We start from the raw sequence: 13518 nt of genomic DNA, 5'->3' as shown, positions 1-13518 counted from the left end.
TTTCTGGTGTTTCTTGGATGTCAATAATATTTCTCTGTGATGCAACCTCAGGGATTTCCGTATCTCCACCCAGGAGCCTGCGAGGAACGCATTGGATAATGACAAACTGCAGTGCACTGTGCTTAGAGAGCTAATGAGGTGCTTTGTTCTTCAGTGTCAGTGTCTATTTCACATACACCTTTCATATAAAGAAGTGAAGAGTTTTAACTAGCATTGCATGCATCTAAAAGGAAGTGTGAATTGCTGATGCAAGTGTAGGTACTAATATCCAAACTGTAATGATTTCATGATGTCCTCCAAACTCCCCATCAGACTGTCCTTGGGGGAAATGGGCATTTTGAATGTAATAAAGGAAATTACCAGAGGGAACTGTGAATGCCCTTCTGAAAGGGTGTCAATAATGATGCTGTGCCTGGTTAGAAAGAATAGGGTTGTGACAGTTATAAAGGCACGTCTCAGAATGTGCTTTTCCTTGGCGCTAAGTACCTCTATTGAATGCTAAAGGCTGCATTTCTTCAAGGTGACTGTAATCATATGGTAAGTGTGCAGGAAATATAACTTTAATTTTGTCCTTTTTTTCTATGTATTAATAATAATAAAAAAATCTCATGCTACTTAAAAGGCTGGTATTTTCAGACCACAACTCTGGGAATCAATGGGGAAAATGTGTATTTAAGAAAATGATGCTTCTAATATTATTACAATGGCAGATCAGCTCTTGAAAACGTTGAACATTACATGTGTAAGAGGTTGCTGTTCTGAATGCTATAAAATGCACCAACTTGCTCAAGCTGTCTCTTCTGTTGCATAGACTTGCTGAATGCTCATCCTTGCTGTGTCCACTCATCCTGCAGTCGTAAATGAAGTGAGATGACTAGTGTCTGCCATGTGCTCTTTCCCTCTTCTCTTGAAACGAGATGAATGTGTGTAGGAAATTTTTTTTTGGTTTGGTTATGTTTTTTTTTTTTTAAACTGAATGTATACATGCTTACACAATGTTGCTATGTGCTTTTGTTGAGAGGTCAGGACCTAAGAGATGGTGTGGTTTGTGACATTTCACAATCCATCTGATTCTTAAGATAATCTTGTGCCCAGCTCATCCTGTTGCATCCTGTTACTTTTAAAAGAAGAGCAAAACTGTCGAGTTCTTGAGCTTGGGAGCAACGCCAAGTACTGCTTAGTGGCCCAGTCTGAGGTTATTTTGACAATGATTTACAACCCCAAAGAAAAATCTCAGCGATGAAAAACTTCCCTAGCTCTTCTTTCTTTGCATGCCTTAGTCAAACTGCAGCTCGGCTTCCCTCCAGACTGATATCAATGCTGACGATGTATTGATTTACCACTAGTATAAGTCCTTACCAGCCTGTCCCTTCCCTTCCCCATGTGAGCCACACAGTGGAAATGAAGGTGGGTACTTGTGTACTTCACAAAGCACAGATGCGGTAAAAGAACTGCTGGTTGTCTGCTGCAACTGCAGGAAAAGTTTTAGTGTTTGCTCATACCCCCTGTTGAGGCACTTGTCTCATTTCAAGAGAAGAGAGGAAGAGCACATGGCAGATATTAGCCACTTCATTTACTACTGCAGGATGAGCAGACACAGCAAAGATGAACTTTCAGCAAGTCTATACAACAGAAGAGACAGCTTGAAGAAGTTGGTGCATTTTATAGCACTCTCCTCCTCCTCCTTCTCTGCTGGCGCACAGACATGGGCAGCTTTCTTTTACTAGAAAGTAACTTAAATTTAGAGTTAATGACATGAGTAGTACCAGTGCTTGGATGTGAGGGTGGACAATGGGGTAAAGACTAAGGGGATTTCTGCCTTTTGGTAAATCTCTGCTCTGAAACTGAGCTGTAAAAGTTATTAAGATCTTAGAAAATATCCCCTGTGTTTGTTTGCTGTCTGCATGTATTATCAAGTTCTTTTGGAAATCCTAATGCTTCAGGAACAATATTTCAAGGTGATCTAGGATCCACATGCAGGCTGTGATTTTTGCTTTAGCTACATTGCAGCCACATTAGTGCAGATTAAATAGAAGAAGATAAAAGGTAAGTTGATGCAATCATATTTGCAGAACAATAGCAGTGAAAGGGATCAAAGGAAAGCACATATCTGGGTTGCTTTGCTGGAGCATTTCTGAGACACAGCTCTGTTTACCTGAGCTGCTTTTAGCACTTTTACAGGCTCTTTAGAGCAGGAGTTGGAAGCATGCCCAAGCAAGGTGTTTCACCATTATGTATTAATTTTTATTTTTCTGCTCGACAGCTGAGAACCACAGAGTAGGGCCTGTCCTTTGATACGTGGCTGACGTACTACAAACCTCTTAAAAGTCCTCTCATCAGGAGGAGTTGTGCTTCAGCCTGTCCTGAGGTCTGAGTTACTGAATGCCCCTTTGGGATGTGACCAATCTCTTTGAAGCTTTTGAAGTTACTAAAGTTGGAAGAACCATCAAACTTCCAAATTGTTTGTAGCGTGTATAATGGCCCATTAGAGAAAATATGAAAGGGAATAACAGCGAAATGTCCAAGACCTACAAATGCACCTTGTTGAAGAAATGGTACTTCACTGCAGCACCTCAGTTTTCCTCCCTGCAAAGGGGATCTTTGCCCTCATCTGTGGAATACTTAGACTGACAGCTGAAGGAGATTGCTGGAGTGTTCTCATTAATTACTTTTTGTCATGGTGTTACTCTTATTGCTACTACTGCTAGAAGCTGATGTAGGTTCATTTATTTAACTGTTTCTATTGTTAACAGAAATTTGAGTTTCTGCTTAAATGTGCTGATTTATTGACACAACGTAGAAACTTCCTTGTGATTGCTGTGGAGCAAGCCCTTTGCTGTGATGGATTTTGGTGAGGATGACATAGTGAAGTGATGAGCTCTAAATCTGAATAGCTGATCTGTTTTGGTTTTGAGGAGCACCATCCTCTGTTTGGATATACGCGTGGTTGGACACTTCCAAAACAGAGCTAAAATAAGTCTAGTTTAATGGTGTGTTCCTATAGTCAAGACCAGACTAGCAGGTACAGAACAGACATTGGAAAGAGCCTTTGAGAGATCAAGTGCCAAACGTTCCAACTCTAAAAAGAGGCTCACAGAGACCTTGGGGCTAAGAAGGAACTTTCTGTTTACTCAGACGTTTCCTTACTGAAACTGTGGAAGTTAGTTGCTTTTGTGAGAAGGAAAGGATTGATGTGCAAAGGTGAAATGGCACTGATGAAAGCTGAACTGCTGTTTGATTTATGGGAGCCACCCACGACACACTGCACCAAGAGCTGCTGAGGTCTTGTGCTGCTAGCCTTAACCAGGGAAAGGGGTGTTTGGTATGGTTTTGAGCCAGATGCTTTCTGGGTTTTCTAAATATGACTCATAATGCTGTGATCTTGCTCTGTCCAGGGTGGGAGTTCGCTGTAGAAGAAATCTTGCATTATTTTGACTAAGGAGTCAAATACCCAAAGAGAGAGAAGCAACCCCTCTTCTCATCTGAGATGTGTTTTTGTAGTAAGACTTTTTTTTTGTCTTTGTGATAGTTTGGGAATGGGGGAGTGGGGGGTGGTGGTGGTACTAAATCTTTATTTATTTATTTATTACTATCCCTAGCTATTTAGTATGGTGTTTAAAGATGTTCACTAATCACTGCAGTGTTGTCATTTCAGGTGGGTTTGGTGAGGTGCCTAGCATGTTAATGCCTGTGAGCTGGCTGCCTCCTGTTGCAGCCACAGGATCACACCAGTCTGGCAGATGAATAGATAGCTTTACATTCCCCCATCCTACAAAACTGCTGAGTGGGTCAGTCTGACTTTTCTTTCTTTGGCTTCCTTCCCTTAAGCTTTCACCCTGCCATAACTTTGAAATACAGAAGAGAGAGTACCATAATACTTCTTTTACAGAAGGAAAAGAGAAGTAGTGAAGTGACCTGTCCACATTTAGAAAATAGGTCAGGCAAGAGATGAAAAACTCCTTAATCCCCAGTATGTCCAGTACAGTCAGCATATTCACTGCTCATACAGCTCTTCGCTGCTGCCTCCTATTTCTTTGCCGTAAACTTTTGAAGGAAGTTTCAAGACTGTGTGCTTCCTTCGGCAGTGTATGATCTCAGTTTTTTCCTGTAGTGATGCAAGTGGTTTGAGATTCCCAGATCCTTTCAGTTAACTGTCTTTTTTTTAGCAACAATTGAAGTAACAGCTGAACTGTGTCAGAATTTTCACTTACAGTGACTGCTTCTGACTATCCTTGGCTGCTTTCTTGTGCAGATTCATAGAGATGCTTGAGAACACAGTCTAGCGATGCCGTTTCTTTTCCTGGGAGATTTTGTTCCTACTCTTAACCTGTTCGCCTCCTCAATAGTAGTATCTGGGAAGCTATGTTTCTGTTTTAATCTGAAAGACGCTTCAGAGAAATTAATTCCATTACTTCCATAGCACTAGAAGATAACAAAAGTACTTTTTGTTGCGCATATTACTGAAAGTGTATTTAGAAAATAGGCAAAGATCCTAGATTCCTTTTGCAAAAGAAACTCAATGTGGACAGAAGTGAGAAAAGGAAGGAGGAACAAGCCTTCAACTTACTTGTCCTGGTGGACTACAGATTGCTTCCAGAATGTGAACTGATCGCTGGTGTTGTGGAAGGGTTCTTTGAAGGTGACAAATAGTACTTATTTTTCCTGGATGTCTGGAAAATTAACTGTATAAATTCGCTCAAGATAGGTGTGGACTAATTAGTTGAATTCAGAACTTCAATTTGTATATACACTTGTTCCACAGCTGTGTAAATTTTGGATGTGGGGTGCCTGACATCCCGATGTCAAACGAAGTAATAGAAATCAGGGCATGCAGCAGTTAAGAAGGCTAACAGTCTGGAGTGCAGCTATCATAACCTATACCCCGTCACTCTGAGCAGAAAATAGGTACCTAAAGCTATAAAGTGCCTGATCAATGCTGGAGCTGTGCTGATGCACAAGTGGGTCTGTAGTTCTTGCAGTCTAGCATTTTCCTGCCACTCTTTATGGCAGTTTCTAGTCTGCTGAACTCGTTCATGAATTTTTACACTTGGATGCCAACTACACAGTGGGGTAATACATTGATTTATTTTATTTATTTTATTTTTGGCTCAGTTAAATGTTCTCTTCTGCTTCAGAGTGTATGAGTTTGTGTACCTCCTTAATGCACAAAAATGGCTTCATGGTTAAAATGTTTTCCCTCCATGCCAGTCTACTGTTATGCTTGTCTTTCTTAGTGGTTCTTGTTTTGTGGCCAGGAGAGAAAAGGATGAATGAAGTCTCCGTTTTGTCCTCAGCCAGTCAACCAAAACCACTTTGCTTAGTCTTACAGCTTAATGTTTTTCAATACTAACTTGATCTTTAGTGATGATTTCTAAGAACCACTCTAAACAACACTTAAAAGTTGGCTTTAAAGGATTTCCCAATCAATCTTAAATGGCATTCATAATCTGGGAAAGAAGATCATACAATTCTTACGTTTTTACAGTATAAACGTGACATGTAACTCATTGTTTCAGCACACTTTTTTTTGCTTTTAAATCCATTGCTGAAGTTTAGGAGAAGCAGTGTGTGCAGGGTTTCTAGGTAATGCACGTAAGATCTGTATTTTATTGCAGTGATTAAGATGGAGTGCTCTGTCATGTCTGACTGTACCACTCAATGATTCACATCTGGGAGTGAAAGTAAATTCTTATCATACCCTTTGCCTCTTCCACTCGCTGCAATTAGCTCAGCTAAAGTAAAGATAAAGTTTCCAGAATCAACCATATTTAGTTTCCTGATTGTTCTAAAGAAAAATCAGAGTCTCTTTCATTGAATGTTTGGGGCACCTCAAATAAATAGCAGGTCAAATTGCTAATCTATTAGCTCTTTGTCTGCCATGGTATGCACAGTTAGTTATGAAATATTCATGCGATTCAGAAAAAAGCTTGGGGGTGGGGAAAAAAGGCAACTCCTGAAATGAAACCATGGTATCATAAGGTCAATCAGCTTGCAGCTACTAGATCCAAGTGCAGGTTAAGCCTTTCATCCTAGAAACTTTGCACAAGAATTATTTACCTTCAGTTGTCAGGATTGTTAAATGATTACCTAAGTCAATAGCACTCATTTTCTTTATTCACAGGCAGATTTTTATAAATGACTTTTTCCGTAAAGGATTGCATTTTTACAGTACATGGTTCTCTAAATGTAAGCTTTTCACAGAAATCCGAATCCGGCTTCAAATTAAATCGATTGGCAACTCCTGTTGACTTCAGTGAGAACAGCATAGTGCCTGCCTGTCTTCTTGCATTTGAAGAAATTCTTTTCAACAAGGGAAAGCACATTCAATGGCACATAGTTATAAAGATTACAGGGATTAAAAGAACATAAAATTGCATATGTGCATAAATACAGAACTGGATATATTCTAGTCGGGATTCCTATCTCATCTCGTCATCCAGCCCTAGAGAATGAACAAATGTATGATAAAAGGAGATTATCTAAACTTTAAATATAAAGAAAAATAAGAACCTGTGTTAAACCTATGCTAGTATTATATTTGTTGTTATAATATCAGAATATCTTCTGTGTACTGGTGACATTTTTTTTCTGTTTTTGTGCTTCCTCATCAGAGTGACATGTATAAAGGTTTCATTCTTGAGGGTGATTTCTCCACTTTAAGTGCACATATTTATTAGGGAAGGTGAGAAGTATCCACCTTGCAATCTGGAGCAGAAGGTGACAAGGTTGGCTTCTGTTTCCAAAGGAAATTCATTTCACAGATTCAGGCTGATGCTTGTAGAAGCCTGTATCTTTTTCCATTATGTTAGGTGAACAACGTGTTATGTGTCATCTTTATTTCGTCTCGTTTATCTTGGGTTAATCTGGCTCGAGGTTCTGGAAACTTTGCACGTTAACACCTGAGACTCTGGCTTTTTCTATTTTATTGGCAAGTGTTGTACTCTGAGGATGCACGCTGCAGTATTTTCAAGCATTCACAGGTATCTAAACGTACCTGGATTTGGGGCCCAATTCAAGATAGGAATACTTTCTGATTAAGGCTGGAGAATCAGATTAATCAAAAACATTAAGGATACATAAAATTGTAGGGTCATAGAGATGTAGGCTGGAAAGAATGTGCAGTCCAGCAACCCCTCTGGAGGCAGAACAATTGCCATTGGGTCAGCTATAGTTCTGTATAGCTGCATCCTGAAAACCTCCAAGGATGGAAAACTCACTCGCCTTGGGTAACTGGTCTGGGGCTAACCTCTTCCAGGTTGTCCAGGGTAACCTCTTCTTGGAGGATTTTCCTTTTTTTCCCCCCAGATATCTACTCTTACCACACAAGGCTCAACTTCTATCTGGAATTTGTTGCCTCATGTTACGCCATTTGTTACTAAGGGAAGAATTTTGCCCTGTTGTCTTCATAACTGCTCTTCAAATAAATGTACGCTGCTGGTAGATCCTCCTGTATTCGCTAAGCCTAGGCTAAACACATGAGAAAGGACAAAATATTTCATTGGCAAATTTTACTGTAGCGGAAAATACATCCTATGGCACATGCCGCATATACACATCATCAGTTGAGCTGAAGCTGATGAATCATGGTAGAATAGCAGCCCGATCCATAAAACATGAAATTTCCACTGGCTGCCAGCCAGTGTTTTTCTTAAACAATTTAATGCTCCACCCTGTAGCAGGATACCCTGCCCAGCAGCTCTGTCAGGAAGTGATACATGGATTTGTTTTTTTGAGTAAGATCCTTCACTGGCATGAAAAGAAACGTATCTAAATCCAACTGCCTCTATGCATCTTCCGGCGACTCTGATGCATTCCCATAAGTGGTTCCTTTTTAGTTGATTGGTGTGTGTAGTCCTTGGGTCTAACACCCTACCGTTAGGGATGGGAGGAGTCATGGCAAAATGCAGTTGGTACTGCGTCTAGCTACAGCACGCTATTTCTAAGGGACCATGTATAGTTAAATACCATCACATTAACAACTGCCAGATAGCACCTGCAGTGTTGTTTTTGTGATGTTTATGGCAAAATATAAATTAGTTCATTAACGTTTCCACAACTGGCTAAAAAAGATTTGCTGCGTAAGTTGTATCAAATCACCACATATACTGATTTTTTTGGGATATTTTGGCCCACCCTAAGTCCTAGAGAGGTAAATACAAGGAAGGATTAAATATTCTAAGTATATCTCAAATTTCTGCATTGTATTGAAATGCTGCAGAGAACCAAAACTCATTTGCAATATGCATTGCTATTAGGATCCTGATGCTAGCTTGATAAATGTTTTCTGGTATATTTAGATGCTGCTTTTTTTTTTTTTGTGGTGAAGGAGTTGTCCCTTTTTAATGCCATCCCAGTGACTATACCTTGCAGTAAAGCATTTATTGTTTTATTATATGGAAGTTAGGATATTTAATCAGAAATACCCTTTTCAGTGCCAGGATGTGGAAAAAATACACGGTACACTTTGAAAAGATGATTCCTTATGGAGTTATACAATAAGGATTTCCTTTTTGGAAAAGCAAAATTAAGAGGTTGTAGAAGAGCCTGTTGACTGATGTGTTGACTCATGAACTGAGGTGCAATTGACCGCAAGTGCTGTGTATGTTGTTTCTCTGCACAGTCTTCTGCTGTGACCATGAAATAAAGGTCAGGTGCTGTGCAGCCTACTGAGGTCAAAATGCCAAATGCTGCTCTCACTTGGATGCTACCCGGTAACAACTGCATCAACCCCTGCCGCTGAGGGACCTGCAGGACAGTCCCTGCAGCAGCCTGTGATGCTCATGCGTTGCAGCGTGGGATGCTCATGCCCTGGGTGCTGCGGCTGGCACTCTCTGTTACAGGGCTGGACATATCATTGCGCTAAATGATCACTGTCTGAAAAACTAGTTAACGTGGTTAGGTCACACAGTGAGCTCTAAAACAAGGCACTGGATGGATATTGTCTGGCAAACCTATCCTACAAAACCAAAATAAGGTGAAGCCGCCTTCCCTCTTAGCTTTTGTTCCACCTATACAGGAGGGCACCTCTTCATTATATTTTAAGTTCTGTTTAAATCATTTGGACATAAGCTGCTGTGGCATGTGGATTGTTGACTCAGAAGCACTGGGAAAATCAATGGTATACCTGCACAGGAAAAAATCTGCCTATACTGCCATAAAGAAATGGAAAACCACCCTATGTTGTCAGGGGTTTGTATGTCAATTCTTTAATTTCTCAGTCAAATCTGCTCCTTGGCAACAGACCTATAAGGAAGGGTCACACATACAGAAGGAGAGAGGAAGACACTTAATGCTGTTTTATCATGATTCTTCTCATTTGTGGTTGGAAACCAGAAAGTGCACAACTCATACAGTGGTAGAAAAGGTGTTTATACTTCTTGTAGTTCGTTTCCTTATCTTAGATTTTTTTTTTCTGTTTGTATGACTTTTCAGGGATGAGAATAGTTAAACCTTTATATTCCCAAGTTTATTATTTTGCCTTTTTTACGGAATACTTAGAAATTGGTCTTTGATCTGTTTTCTGTTGTTCCAACAGGTCTAAAATCAAAACTCAGCATTGGAATGACAGAGGTTTGAGTTGTTTTTCCCAGCTTTTCTACTGATCTGTGGATTTCTGACACTGGGATCTGTTTGGTTTTGCCATTTCTCAAGTAAGAATAATGACAGCCATTTTCTCTGGCAAGGTGTTATAAGGATAATTAGTGGAAAGAACTGTTAAGAGCTGGGTTTTTATTATCAGAGAAATACCACATTCAAATGATTTTTGTCACTGAATTAACATTTTATTTGTAATTTGGGAATTTTTCTTTCTCTCTTGAAAGATTCATTTTTCCTTGACAGTTTTCAACAGGTATTTCATTTTAGTCACAAGAAGATCTTTTTTGTTTATTTTTTAATGTGCTCCTGGTGGCTTCTAGTCAGTACATGTTTTCCTGTGCTTATGTTTTTGTTTAAGAAATAACAATGGAGACAGCAGGTGTGGTGATTGATTCTGGTGATTGACTGACTGGTTAAGTACTGATGTCTACTGGAGGAATTGAGGCCGTTTTTGTGAAATTGGAAATGAAAGAAAATTATAAGGGGGTGGATTTTTGTTTAGTGACTGAGACAGCTTTCTCTGTGTATTGTTAGAAAATGAATTTCCTACATAGTAGCAATTAGATTTCTTGAATTATATTATCATTCTATTCAGTTTATTATTATAGCTGTCACTTATTTAATGAGCTTTCTGTATGTGGCTCCAATACACCAAGCCTTGCTATTTCACACTGGGAGGATGAAGGAAATAAGTATCTACATCTGGATTTCTCTGCACGTCCAATAGTCTGCACAGTAAGTTTTCAGGTCCAAATGATGGAACCGGCATGATCTCTAAATGGTAAAAACATCCTTTTTGTTGACTACCAGTGAGCAGCACCACCTCAGTTTTGCTGCTTTATTGCGATCAAAAAATTCCTACATTCACAGTGATTCATACTTGGAAATCCTGGTGATTCTGTTTTTAATTGCTCAGATATTTGCATGCATTAGTGTTTAATTTTTTACTTGTATGGTACACAAATTATAAAACAACGTATTTCACTAGCATAAAGAGGGATAGATGGAATAGGAAAAATAAGCTGTGAGACAGAGTATAACAAGATAAATGATAGGGGATGTTTAGCAGCGTCTAGTTAGTGCTATGCTACCTGTGCTTTGGCATAGAAACATGTTTTGCTGCCTTTCCTGTAGGGGAGGCCTCAGATTTGTTGCAGTTGGGAGTTTCGTGGCTTCCCAGGCCATGTCATGCCTACTGAATGGGTCAGTTCCCATGGAGCTAGAGGGAGGAGGAACTGGTGTGGGCAGGGTGCCCACAGATCTTGGCACAAAGCCGGATAGAGCCACGTGCTTCAATGCACGTGGGTTTGCAGGACAGCTGGGATCAGGGAACCAAACCTACATTAGCAGGAGTGGAACTGTTTTGGTAAATGCTTTCCTAGTACAGAGCATGTCTGATGTAGATGATTGCTAATGTCACTCGGAAAGGAAAGTTACGAACAAGAAGTCAGTTTAAATTGACCTGTAGATAGGACCAGCCAAGGTCAGTACAGTTTATATACTGTAGCTGAGCATACAAACTGACAGTAAAACGATCCTCAGTTCCATTCTCCACCCTTAAAATTTCCCCACAAGTATGAAAACAAATTTGTGTTAATTTTGCAATGTAGTCATTTGACAGAAAGCTGTGAAAGATGCGAAAATGAAGCTAAGGACGTACCCTGTGTGAATTATTATGTTAACAACACCTTCAGCAAGTTATGTATACCCCCAGCAAGATTTAAAGCAGGCATATCTAAAGGGGTGTTTGTATATTTATATGTATTTGTAAATGAACCTGTGCTTTATTTGACTTGTTACTACTTCTGTCTGCTTCAGTGGAACAACAGTGTATTGTAGAATGTGCATGTTTAGCTGCTTCCCTTGAAATAAGCAAACCAGTCTGTGTGTGTTTTTCTTTTTTTTTTTTTTTTTTTTCCAGTACACCAGCTTGCTCAAGGTAGTTAGCAATATCAGAGTATTTTCAATGCTGTGACAATAGCTTACTTCCCAGCCAGCTCTAGTTTAGGCAGGATTCCGGCATGTTTCCTGTTGTGGCAGTGCCTGGTTATTTCCTTTTTGTGTTTATTAGGTCTTGCATACTTAATGATATTAGTCTCATTAGAGACTCCAAAATGAACACCATGTCTCTTTCTGGTATTTTTTCTGTATGGATCCATGGAGCTTCTTTGATTTGTACCCAAACCAAAATTGTGCCAGTTTCTGCACATCTGCAGTTGTGTGGGGCTCTGCTTCCACGTGGGGAGGGAACGCCCAAAAGGTGGGTACATCTCCCTCTGGGACAGAGGTGAAGGAGACTGATGGGCTTAGCTGCAACATAAGGGATTTCAGTAAAATCGTGCACTTAGTTGGAGGCTTGGCTTGGACATGATGTTCATGCTTGAGGAAACGTACTAGTTGGCTTCAAAGGCAGCTTCTTAGTCACGTTATCTGCAAAACGTTCTCTGTGTTTGTATGGAGAGTACGTGACTGGTTGGAAAGAGGCAAGCTGGGATACTTTTAATAGAGAGAGACAACAAATAAATGAAAGGAATAATTGAAAAGCACAAGGTTTCCCTGGCAAATCAAGTCGGGTTTTTCATCTGTTGCCTGAGAATTATGGGTGGATGTGCCATGCCTGATAGAGGGATGCCATACTCATGGGGATGAGGACAAATGACCACGAATCAAAATAAGAGTGGAATGTCTGTCTGTAAGTGTGGCGCAGAATCAAAAGGCCATTTTGTTAAACTAGCTAGTCTGGACTTCATGTTCCACAGTAACTCCTTGTTTTGCAGAAAATGCTTTTTATGGTAAAATCATTGCTTCATTTATGACTCCTAACCTTATATGAATAAACCCTTTCCATTTCATGTACTTGCCTCACAGCAAAATCACTTCAGTTCTTGACTTTTTAAATAAATGTGGGTTGGAATGAGTGTTTAATTAAATAATAAGGACCTCTGTTGCTCAACTCTTAAATAAAGATCGAGCTCCGTTTGGCTGCAAAGCACTTTTCAGACACTGCTTAGCAAAACATACCTTATTTTATAAAGGCATCTGGTATTTCTGGACACAACATTCCTTGCTAACTCTGCCATTTTTTTCAATGGTGTTTTTATTGTCTTTCAAGACTTACTAAACTGCCTTCTTGTCTCGATTTATGTCAGTAATGAAAAGTAGTGGTTTGGGAGAAGGTATAATCAATCAGTTTTTTCATGCATCCCAAGACTAGCCGTTGTCTGACTTAACTTATTCCCATCATACACTTCTGAAGGTGTAAGTTTTTTCAAGGGACTCTTTTTGAGCAGGTGTTGCCTTTTCAATTTTATCCTTGTTAACTATTAATCCCTTTTCACAGTTCTTTCTATAGATAACAATAGGGTACGTTTCTCCCCCTCACAGTTTTGTATGTATATATGCCCAAGGAAAGAAAAAGAACACTCTTCTCTCTTGGGAATATGTTGTATGCTCCACATTAGCTCACTATAAATGAGGAGTAATCTCTTATTCTGCTCTTTACGTTAAAGGAGCAATAAAAAATAAGATTAAAATATTTTTTTCTGTATATTGGGGCTTAGCGATAGATCTCTGCAAGCAGAAGCATATTTTTTTACAGTAAGACTGTAGTTTCTTTTTTCCTTTGATCTGTATTTAAAAAAACTGAACATAAAGATGAATCAGTGTTGTATAAAGAAATTATACAGTAAGTAGCATTAAACACAGTATTTCATTATTGTTTTCCTATATGCTTGTGAAAATTAGACTCTAGCTCAAATCCTTTTCGATTATTCTAGATGCTTATATCATTTGTATCAGGAAAGTAGAGAAGTCCAGTAAAACTTGCATGTTTGTTCAGTTGCCTACACATGAAACATTGCCAATTCCTTGCGCTCAGCATATATGAATCAGGCTTTCACATCGCAAGGCTGGCTTAAAAAC

General features: G+C 39.4%; 1 protein-coding gene across 3 annotated transcripts in view; it reads left to right on the top strand.

Moving 5' to 3' along the window:
* ITGA6 (integrin subunit alpha 6) overlaps positions 1 to 13518 on the top strand; it is a 116155-nt gene that overhangs the window by 19502 nt on the left and 83135 nt on the right. The window contains exon 1 of one of the 3 annotated variants that reach the window (XM_040561364.1): positions 3482 to 3500. The exons of the other annotated variants lie outside the window; for them this stretch is intronic. The gene's annotated coding sequence lies outside the window, so the exon portion shown is untranslated. Of the gene's footprint in view, positions 1 to 3481; positions 3501 to 13518 lie in introns of those variants that run through there. 3 annotated transcript variants of the gene reach the window in all.

This window comes from Cygnus olor, chromosome 6, assembly GCF_009769625.2.
Source record: "Cygnus olor isolate bCygOlo1 chromosome 6, bCygOlo1.pri.v2, whole genome shotgun sequence".
Classification (NCBI taxonomy): domain Eukaryota; kingdom Metazoa; phylum Chordata; class Aves; order Anseriformes; family Anatidae; genus Cygnus; species Cygnus olor.
Note: the sequence above shows the minus strand (reverse complement) of the source record. Positions and strands in the feature narration are given on the sequence as shown.